The sequence below is a fragment of the Mus caroli genome, chromosome 16, assembly GCF_900094665.2.
Source record: "Mus caroli chromosome 16, CAROLI_EIJ_v1.1, whole genome shotgun sequence".
Classification (NCBI taxonomy): domain Eukaryota; kingdom Metazoa; phylum Chordata; class Mammalia; order Rodentia; family Muridae; genus Mus; species Mus caroli.
In genome coordinates, this window is record NC_034585.1 from 76007483 (window position 1) to 76020020 (window position 12538).

Sequence of the window (12538 nt, forward strand, 5' to 3'; positions counted from 1 at the left end):
GAGTGGTCTCTTTGTTGCTTCTAAACATCCAGCTCCAGAGTCCTATTTATCTACTATATCCTATCTTAGTTTCTCATTTAATTTAACAATAATGTTTTGTTTACTAATACAATAAAATATTATTTTATTAACATACAATTACATCATTTCCTTCCCACTCCTTTTCTTTTATATACCCCTGCCATTGTTCCTAACTCCCTCTAAAATTTATGGCTTCCTTTTCTTTAAATATTATTGCTACACACACACATGTACAGAAACACATCCATAGACATACGTATGAATGAATACAGACACACAGCATGCTGATTCATTTAACATTGCTTCTATGTATATGTATTCAGATCTGATCACTTTGTATTGTATAAACAACTCAGGAGCCCCTCCCTGCATGAGATTAATAATCTCTTCTGGCCATTAATTATTACCTATAGCTCTATTCTAGGGATGAGGCTCCATAAGGTTTCCTCCATCTACACTGATGTGCCAATTGTAAGATTTCATTTCCTACTTAAGCAGACATACTGCTAAGATTTCACAAATATAACATCCCTATCATGTCTATTGTCTTGAACTTTTCTTCCTGGTCCTTTTTCTCTTACAATTTAGTATTTTCTTTTCTAAGATTCTGAACCTTAAGTAAAGGATGCCAAGTAGGAACTAGGCATCCAACAGTTAGTTGATTTCAGCATTTTGACCAGTTATAGTTTTATGTAATTGTCTATTTGCTAAAAAGAAAAGGAGCCTTTTTAATGAACGGTGAATACCACACTTTTCTTTGGGCATCATATTTAGAATGCAGTTAAGAATTATACTGGTTTATGAATGTTTCCTCTAAGGACTATGATCTCACTATCCAAGGGTAATTGTCTAGATTTCTTGTAGCAGGTATGATTTCCCTCTGGTTAAGTCTGTCTTAAGCCCAAATAGTGATATGTTGGTAATCACTAATATATAAATGGCACTATCTTTTCATGCTGGCCATTGTTGTGCTATACAAGCTAAACCTACATTAAAATTGAAATATTACTTCGAACTTTAAGGAATTCTGTGCTATATAGTGAAGTTGCTTTCCAAGCAAATACAATCACCACAGAATCATGTGAATTCAGACTAAGAAGTGGACTACAAGAGCTTGGATGGGTAATTGTAAGGACATTTACATTTGATGACAATTTGATTAGGCTTCTTCAAGGTCATATGGCTTATCTTTAGAAGTTGTAGCCTAACAAATGCTCGTTAATTCTACAAGTGTGGAGCTCTTAATAAACAACGAAAGCAGTGACTCTATGGTACTCACAAGAGAAATTATATTACTGCTACTGTTTTATGCTCCTTTAAAAGTAGTAATAACTATAGAGGGATTTTATCACTACCAAATATCAAAATGTCCAAGAGTCCCTTTATAGTGAAAAACCACTTTCAGCTCAGTAATACATTACAATTATATTTTAATGATAAGTTTTTTACTTTGTTTCTCTAGCTAAAGTCACCTATAATAAGTTGCTAGATTTCTTAAAATAGCTATGATCTTTTTACTGTCAATCATCCTTTCTAAATTTCATTTTCTTTTTTTTAATCTAATTCAATTTCACAATTAAATTAGAAAGATAAAGTGCAAGAAAAAAAGTTCCATTCAGTTGTTTTACATAAGATAGTTCTTTGTTCCTATGGCTTTCCATATATGAAACTGGGAGGTTGAAACTACCTCATATTTTTGTTAATATTTAAACTCACTCTTTAATAATAGTGTCAGATATCTTTTGCTAGGTCTGTCCATTGCTGAGGCAGTGATTCTGATTCTCTTTATAGAAAGCTTGGCTTTCTAAACCTGAGTATCTCCTTGTAGAACCAAACACAGCCTCCTATTACCTGTTCTTCCCATTTGTTGTTACGAATTGAATTAAAACATTCACTCTGCTGGGCATAGCTTCCTCCACAAGGTTATATTTCCAGCCCAGGTGCATCTTAAGTGGAATTTCTATGGTCCCTTGGTTCATTGGTTCCAGGCTGAGGGTAGCAGTGTTACTTCTGTTTCTAATCATCATTCTACTAGTATCTAGATCCATTAGGTGCAAAACCATATAATTCCTCTGTTATTTTCCAACACGTCAAAAGAAGGAGAGCTATAGAAGTTGTCAATTCGATGTTTATGATCATCTGACTTTCTGTTGAAACTCAATTACCAAGACAATACTGGCAGAAAATGAAGATTATTATTATTATTTTTTGATTCTGCAACGACTGTGGTGGGTGGGGGAGTGTGATTAGGTAAGGTTAGTGTTTTCATAAATTAAGTCTGAGAAATCATGTCTTGCTTATTTGTATGTTTGGTTGGTGGGTGGGTGAGTGGGTGGGAGGATAAGTGGGTGGGTAGTTTAATAAGAACACAGCTAGGTAATATCTGTGAAACAAGAAGCATGCCAACGTACCTGGTCGCATTTTGATCTCAGATTACACGTGTCCAGAACTATGAGAATGGAATTTATTCTGTTTATAAGCCACTTAGTTTGTAGTGTTTGGTGAGAACTCACCAAAGTTAACAAAACTAAATCTGAGGTTAAAAAAAAATTATTATACAAACCATCACTTTGGTTGCAAATAGATTAAATTTTAACAGGCTGTTGAATACTATAGCTCCACTATCACATTCCCCAACACTATAATTCATCCAAGAAGGAAACCATCCATCAGTCATCAATTTTAAACCTTTTGATGGAACAGAAAATCCTTTAAAATATAGTAAAATATTGGAGTTTGATCATTCAGGTGAAACCTCGAATTTAACTGTCTATTCTACCTGTTTTATATTAGGGGCAGTCTTGGAGATGTCATTGGTGAACACTAAGAGCTACAGATAGCCCTTGTCCTCAAAGACTTTGATGTTGTATTATTACTTTTATTGTGCTATTTGCCAGACACTTCCTAAAGGAGGAAAGATTTACTTTTAGTCTTTGTCTTAGAGGGATTTTTGGTTCATATTAGAGGGCTAGACAATCACAGTGGTTTTGAACATGAGTTATCAACTGTCCTGATGAAGACCTCCAGAGGAATAGATAGAAACTAGTACCAGATATCAGCTTAGAGGTTCCATCTTAGCATCCTATTGCCTCCAGCCATGCTGACCTCCCAAAAGCTCCTCTGCTATCAAAACAGCACCACCACAAGGGACAAATCATTCACACGTGAGCCTATAATGGAGAATCAAACCATTGCACTAAGTATCCAGAAAGAGAATGAAGAACTATTTAAATATTAATGACAGTATTAAAATATGCAAATTTATAATCCTTACTTGGGTGGAAAAATAAATGCTTCTGTGAGATTTATTTTAATGTCGATTCAGTAAAGAAGCCAGTGAATTTTTTTTCTAGGAAAGGGATTATTTTAGTCCCTGAGTTGGGTTTAATGAACATTAAGTACAAGTTTTTTACCACGGAGTAAAAGGTGTTCTGTGATAGTTAGTAACAACGTCTTGAGAAGAAAGTATATTCTTACTGTATTTCAAGGTGATTCAGACAATAACAAGACCCAGTGGGGGGACAGAATGAGTAAGAAAGAATACTAGAGTACCCTAGGTTTGATACAGAAAGCCAGAGAATAAGGAAGGAATAGTATATTATGATAAGAAATTTGTTTTCAATATTGAATGCAATGGTAACACAGTACAAATATCTAAAATAAGTGAAAAAAAAAGGATGGCACTATTTATTTGTTAAAATTTTAGTATGGCTGCAGTTTGAATAAAACATATCTGGTGGGATGTAGCACAGATTGCTGTATGAGGACAAATTAAAAGGTCAATTGGAATATTATCTGTGAGCTTTGTTTCAACTGCAGTGAAGCCAAAAGATTTTGCAAGTTGAACTTGCATACTTTCTAAGCTCACTTTGCCTGCATTAGGCTTTAGACTGTTTGATGGCCTGGATGGTAGACAAGATGCAGTTCGCACAATGTTCTCAATGACAGGATACCTGTTAGGCTTGCCAGAGAGCTCTGACTAATGACTGGTTGCTGAAAGTTCTTCTCACTCTGAGCCTTTCAATTTCATGTGTCAGAGATGAGGCTTCCTAAATTTAATACTGTAACAAAAGGGCACAGGAACTTCACATTAGATTACTACTGGGAATCATTAATATGTTGACAAGTTTAAATGTCTACTTCTGAGTAATTGGCACATGTCTAAGCAATGGCAGGCTGAGAACATTTTTGTGCAAAACGTTTTATTAGTAGCAATCATTTGGGTACCTTTCACTCATTGTTAATTCTTTGTAGGGAAAAAAATGGCATCCACAAATGTGATGGCCTCTATTATAATACTTTATTTCATTTATTTTGTATGCATATGTATGATTTTATGTACAGACTAATGTACCATGGACACATATGTTGAATTCAAAAGAGTACTTCCAAAGGTTGGCTCTCTTCCTGCACTATGTATGTCTTAAGGATTAGACTCACTTCATGACCTAATACTGTCCCTAGTAGACCTGCTATGTGTTTCAGTACTGTAGAACAATGCAAGTTCCTTGACCTGGATAAGGGCAGAAATCTCCCGCTTCTCTAGGACTAAGATCCTGGAGGATCAAGATCTTATTCTTGATTGTTAGTGCAGATGACACCATGGCATGGAAGCCTCCTCGTGACATAGCCCTAGCTCCACTTTCAAGGAAGAGCTAAAGAGTGTTGTTTTTTTTCCTCCCCTAGAAAACATTTTGCAAGTTTATTCATCTAACTCATCACATAAAACTAGACATTTCTATTTGAATATTTCAGTTTCCTTCTATAAACTATTCTTTTAATTCACTTTAGGCTCTCTACAACACTGAACAATCTAGATGATATATACTCTGGAAATATTTGCTGGAGTAAACTAAGTTGGTGTTCCATAAAATCTTTTCGGAGTGCTCTCTATGAAAACACTTCTTTGAAAAATGTGTCTCATTATGAGTATCTTGGCTCTAATGCTTATTGTTGAATGCAGCCATTCATTCAAGACATGCACCTTGCCTTTGACACTAATTAGATTGAATCAGTTAATAAGGTTGCCATGGCATATTTATGATACAATAGTGGAAATAAGTTATTACCCCTATAGAGAATGTTCAAATTAATCTTATATTTTCCTTAGTTTTTCTTTTCAACTTCAGATACATCAAATAGAGAAATTGGTTCCTCACATCTTTCAAAATGGATTTTAGGGGCAATTGTAAAGAATGAATTGCTGAAATAATACATATTTAGATTTTTCTTCTTATATCAGAACATGAAATAACAATTGATTGTATTGAGTATTTGAGAGTTGACACTATGCAAATCCTTAAAAATATATTGACCACAAAACTTTTCCTTATAATTTGTTTTTTCCAGACAAAACTTAAATATTTTAAGTGCAAAAAGTTGTTTTATATGATAAACCTCGTAATACTAATATTTTGTATCCCATATATTTTTTTGCAATTGTTAAAGGCTCTTAAAATATATCATTATTTTCTGTCATAATAACGTTTTAATTTTGGTATTTATTATTCTTTCTTTGTATTGTAAGTGATTTTCTCTAAATTAAAACATTTCTTCATGGATGGTGGAGAAAGTTCTTAAAAAAAATCTCAGGAAACCAATGGAACTTAGAAATCTCAGGACAATTGGAAATTTACAAGACCCATGAGGATCCTTTTCTGCATTATGTTATTCCATAATCTCCAGGAGAAAGATGCTAGTGAATTTGCCTGTAAGTTAGGGATGCATGTGCCCTACCATGTCCAAAAATACATGTAATTGTAATCAAGGTTGAGGCAGGGATGTTCAGGCTTCGTGAGTTATCCCCATGTTGGTTGGCTTTCTGGTAGTGTAGCTGCTTTTGAGCTGCATGTGCTTCTATGTGTTAACTTCTCATCTGTTCTATTGTAAGTTACCACAAAAAAAGTAATAATGTCATAGAGCTCCACTTGGGCAGAATCATTTCTTGGTTATGTCCTCAGGAGTCTCACTATAGTGAATAGATGTTTATTCGTTCATTGTTCATAAAATTACCCCACACGGTGGGTACCCACACAGAGACAAAAAGAACCAAAAATGAGTTAGGAGAAATAGTTAAGTGTTTCCATAGTGATGCTAAGCCGTACCGTAGCTCTGATCTGCAAGGCAGTGGAGCACACTCATAGGCAATTTTAATAGGGTTACCTTTCTCCATGTAATATGACATGATGTGTTTTCTTGATATTGTGGTAAGGAATAATGTTGCATGGTCCCTGTGATGTCTAATAATGCATGTAATTAAAGTCAAGCCATATGAAAATGGAGTGGAGTGTTTGGGGGAGGGGGAAGCAACCCAGGGATGCTTTCTTTCTTATGTAATATGAGGTGGCATGCTTCTTTGATAAATGGGGTCTTTCAAAGAAATATAGCTATTCTTGTGGATAGCCCTGAGGCTAATTTTATTTAATGCTAATTCCATTATCCTGGGAGTGGGTTGCAAGCAAGGACAGAGTCAGCACTCAGGTGATATCCTGTAAACCTGCTTCCCACCTTAATTCTTAAAATAAAGGAGAGCTGATGATTGGACAGATAAAGGGAAGGTGGAGCAGAAGGTGGAGAGAGAGAAGAAGGAGAGGACACAGAGGAGGAGGAAGAAGAAGAAGAAAAGCAGAGCAGAAGCACATGGCCTGGAGAAATCATAAGTTCTAAGGGGTCTTATAAATGGGAAAGATGGTAGTGTAGTGGTAGATCTGCCCAATCTAGGCTCAAAGCATGTATTCATATTAACTGAGTTGTGTTTTCATTGCCGGGGATATTTGGGTTAGAGATTTACCGCAGCAAGGTATTTTCTTAAAATATTCAAAACCTTAGCAAATACATTGCATTTTCTGGGTGCACCCATGAGATGGGATCATCATGTGTCAGATACATGCACTTTAATGTATGAACATTAAAATATGCAATCAAGGCTGAGCTCTCCACCCAGGAAAAGTTAATAACATAACATATTTGTGAGACAAAAATATGTGGATGTGCCTCTATATTAGCCTCTGAAATGTCAGGGAATGAGAATAAATGGGAAAATGAGATGGAAGTATCAACTTGCTATCTCTTGAAGCTACACGCTATAAAACCAAGCAAGTACAAATCAGATCTGTGCTGAGGAATACATGGATTCACAAAATTGGAAGCCATGACTATAATTATAATGTGAAGTGGTAAAGTATAAGCTATAAATGATAAAGTGTTAGATCCATCATGCTTGATGCTTAATAGACATAAAACAAAACTCTTTAAGTTAGCGTGCTGCCAGGAGTCTTAGTATACTCAGTACAGGGGACAACCTAATTAGGGAATACTGGACTACTTGAATTTAGAAAAAAAATGTAAGGTTCCTTTATACATCCTCACTTAAGAGGCAACAAGATGTAGAGGGGTTAGGTTCAATTATAGCGATTTATCAATGGAACAATTGAGTAATACTGCTGATAATGTTTTGAGCAAAAGACTGAGACTCCAAGGAAATAAATGATAACCCAGTTACTGATGGACTAGTTCATATGAGCTTACTTAATGCTCACATCACATGGACACTGCAAGAGGAAGGATAGCTTTCGGAGGTAAGAGATAATGTTTGGTACTTAGATCACTACACATGATAGGACTGTGTTCACAGGGAGTTAATAATGAGTTTGATTCAGCAGAGGTCTAAAACTGGAATGGAGATTCAGTGGTTTGTTAAAACCCATGGTGGAGGTAAAACATCTTGCTGGTTCTAATGCATTTACGTAAGTGTGTCAATTGTTCATCAGGTTCTAAAACATTTAGGAGGAAATGAACTAAAGAAAAGGCTGGCTGGCCGTGCTGTTATTTGAAATCAGGGATAGATTTATGTCTAGCAGAAAGGCTAATGAAACTGACAGCTGAATGCTATGCTTTAAAAAAAGCCCAAGAGGAAATGTAACAGAAGGACTAAAGAATGTAAGAAAGAATTAGGGATTTAAGTATGTCTTCACAGCACTGTGGAGGCTATGAAAGATAGAGGAGTCCCTGGCTTGAAACAGTCCCCAAAGCTCACTTGATGCTTGACAAGTTTGCTTCTGAGTGAGTTCTAGACATAGCAACAAGAAGCTCCATGTTAAAGTGCAGACTTGTTGATTTCTTATGAACACACAGGACACTTCTGATTTAGTGCATAACTTATTTTACTTGGCCTTAATACATTACATTCTTCAAATCAACCATGGGTATTCTGCAAAGGAACACATATATGGGGAATACTATGTTGGTTAACACATGAAAGATAACCAAGATGACCACAACTACAGGTGTTTTCCAAGAGGCCAGACCTGTTTCAGCATAGCAAGGTAAGATATAACCCACTGCCTGCTAACTTTCCATAAAGTATGCCCAACAGCTTCACCCACTCTGCTAGGCTCCACATGCTGGCTCAATATTTTGACAAAACACTTTTGTTTTACTAGTGGCCATGTCCATACAATTAACCACAGAGACCAAGCATACATCCAGAACAGCAAAGATAGACAAGACCTCTGTGTAAAGGGCTCAAAAAGATTTCCAAAACTAACAGTCTCAAGAAGCAAGCTGAAGTAGCCATTCAAAGGTCCCCAATGGAGGAGTTAGAGAAAGGACTGAAGGAGCTTAAGCGGTTCGCGTCCCAATAGGAGGAACAACAATATCAACCAACTAGTCCACCCAGAGCTCCCAGGGATTAAACCACCAACCAAAGAGCACACATAGAGCAACCCATAGCTCAGCCCCATGTGTAGCAGAGGATGGTCTTGTTGGAAATCAACAGGAGGAGAAGACCTTGATCCTATGAAGGCTCAATGTCCCAGTGTAGGGGAATGCCAGGATGGAGAAGTAGGAGTGGGTAGGTGGGTGGCAGAACACCCTAATAGAAGCAGGGGAAGGGTGCGTGAGATAGGGGGATTTTGGAGGAGAAACCAGGAAAGGGGATAACATTTGAAATGTAAATAAAGAAATTATCTAATAAATTTTTTTTAAAAAAAGACTTCCAACCAACATTAATCAAAAGAACACAGAACTTTGTACTTATCAAATGAAAAAAATGCCAAATTGATGTCTAAATTCTGAACATCTATTCCTTAAATGCAAGGGCACACACATTTGTAAAAGAAACATTACTAAATCTTTTTTTTTTCATTACTAAATCTTAAATCAGATATTGAATCGGGCACAATAATATCTGGAGACGTCCGCACTGCAATCTTTTGATTGGAAAGGTCATTTGGACAAAAACTAACAGAGACATAATGGAACTAAAAGACATTATTACTCAAATAGGCCTAGCAGATATCTACAGAACATTTCACCTAAACACAAAATATGCCTTCTTCCCTGAACCTCACAGGGCCTTCTCCAGAATTGACCACATACTCGGTCACAAAGGGAGTATCAACAGGTACAAGAAAATTGAAGTAACGCCCCTGGATCTTATCAGACCACCATGGATTAAAACTGGACTTTAACAACAGAAACAAAAGAAAGCCCACATGGAGTCTGAAATACTTTTTGTGCAATAACAACTCAGTCAAGGAAAAATGAATAAATTGAAGATTTTCTAGAATTAAATGAAAATAAATGCACAACATGCCCAAATTTCTGTGACACAATGAAAGCAGGTGCTAAGTGAAACACTCATAGCACTAAGAACCTCCAAATAAAAATTTGAAAGTTCTCATAGCAGTAATTTTAAAATATACCCAAAAGCTCTTAAAAAAAAAAAAAAAAAAAAAAAAAAACAGTAGCAAGCATTCCAAAGTGGACTAGAAGCAAGAAATAATCAAACTCAGCGCTGAAATCAATCAAATAAAAGCTAAGAGAACAGTGCCAAGAATCAATGAAAAATAAAAAAAGGATGTTTCTTTGAGAAAATTAAAAAAGTAGACAAACACTAAGCCAAACTAACTAAACGGCAGAAAGAGAATATCCAAATTGATAAGGTCCAAAATGAAAAGGGGGAAATAACAACAAATATTGAAGAAATGTGACAGTTCAATAGGTTTTACCTTAAAAACATCATATTCTCAACGTAATTGGAAAATCTAATAAAAATGAACATTTTTTCAATAGCAATTACTAATTCAATAGCAATTACTAAATTTAAATCAAGATCAGATAAACAATTTAAATAGACATATAACACCTAAGGAAATATAAGTGGTCATTAAAATTCTCCCAAACAAGAGAAAAAGAAGCTCAAGACCAGACTATTTTCCTGTAAAATACACACCTAGACTTTCAAAGTAGAGCTAGTACTAATACTTCTCAAATTATTATATAAAATAAAACCAGAAAGAACAGTGCTAAATTTATTTTGTGCCCAAACAACACAAGACTCAACAACAAAAAAAAAAAATTTAGACCAATTTCATTATAAATATTGACACAAAAATATATTAAAAAATATTATCAACAAATTAGCCACTAAGTGACTACAAGAACCCATCAAAAACATCATCCATCACAATCAGGTAGATGTCATCCATAGATTCAGGGATGGCTCAACATATGAAAATCTATCAATATACCAAATACATAAGTGCAAACTCATACACACATACACAAACACACACACACACACAATCCTCTTATCAGATATTGAAATGTCTCTGACAAAATCCAACACCCTTCATGATAAAAGTCTTAGGCTCCCTTAAAATATGGGACACAAGGCACATAGCTAAACATAATAGAGGCAATTTCCAACAATCCTATAGCATCAAATTAAATGGAGAGAAATTTAAAGCAATTCCACTAAGATTGGGGATAAGACATGGCTGTTTATCCTTCCATATATATTTAAATTAGTACTTGAATTTTTAACTAGAGCAAGAAGAAAACAAAAGGAAATCAAGTGTATACAATTTGGAAAGGAAAAGTCAAAGTATCATTATTGGCAAATGATATAATAGTACATAAAGTGACCCCAAAAATTCTACAGGAAACTTCTACAGTTGATGAACACCCTTATCAATGTGGCTGTACAAAAAAATAAATTCAACAAAATCTCTAGCCCTCCTATAAACAAATGATAAATAGGGAAAGAAAGATATCAGAGAAACAACACCCTTCATAATAGCCACTAGTAATATAAAATGTCTTGGTGTTCCTCTAAAGAAAAAGTGAGAGACATCTATGAAAAAAATGTTAAGTCTTTGAAGAAAGAAATTGAAGAATATATCAGAAAATGGAAATATCCCCCATGCTTAAGGATAGATAAGATTAACATTGTAAAACTGAACATCTTACCAAAAGCAATTTATAGAACTAATGTAATTTCCATCAAAATTCCAACATAACACATTACAGACCTTGAAAGAACAATTCTCAACTTCATATGGACATCCAAAAGTGTCAGGAAAACTAATATAATCCTGTACAATAAAAGAACTTCAGGAGGTGTTACCATCCCTGAAATCAAACTGTACTACAGAGCAATAGTAATAAAAACCTCCATGCTATTGGCAACAAATTTATTAGTGGAATCAATTAAAGACCCAAAAATAAATCCGCACACCTATGGACACCTGATTTTTGACAAAGAAGTCAAAATTATACAATAGTGGAAAAGAAACATCTCCAACAAATAGTGCTGTTCTAAGTAAATATTGGCATGCAAAAGAATGAAAATAGATTCATATCTTTCACACTTCACAAAACTCAAGCCCAAGTGGATCAAAGACTTCAACCTAAATCTAAATACACTAAACTTGTTAGGAAAGTGGGGGAAAGCCTTGAACGCATTGTTGTAGGAGATTGTTCCCTGAACAAACACCAATTCCTCAAGCACTAAGATTGACAACGAGCAAACGGGACCTTATGAAACCGAAAAGCTTCTCTAACATAAAGTGCATGCCCAAAAGGACAAAATGGCTACAGAATGGGAAGCAATCATTAAGAGAGCACATCTGAAGTAGGGATAGTTTCCAAAATATATAAGGAAATCAAGAAAAAGACATCAAGGAACCAAATAAGCCAATTCAAAAATTAAGGGGAGAAAAGGATTGTAGGACATAGATAGCTCAAGGACACCACAAGAAAACCCACTGAGTCAACTAACTTGTTCTCACAGGGGCTCACAGAAACTAAATCAACAACCAGCAAACAGCACGCAACTGATGTAGGCCCTCTGCACATATGTTACAGTTGTATTGCTTAGTATTTGTATGGGAGTCTAAATAGTGGGAGCAGGGATGGTCTTTGAATCAGTTGCCTCTCATTGCTTGGGGACATTTTCTCCTAAGGGTTTACCTAGTCACTCCAAAATAGGAGAGGAGGTACCTTACTGCAACTAGATCAGCTATGGCTGCTTCATATCCATAGGATGCCTGTATCTTTCCAAATAGAAAAGAAGTAGTGGCTTGAAGGAGAGAGAGAGAGAAGGTTGGGGAGAAGGGACTGGGAAAAGAAGAGATTGTATATGTATATGTATATGTATATGTATATGTATATGTATATGTATATGTATATGTATATGTATATGTATATGTATATGTATATGTATATGTATATG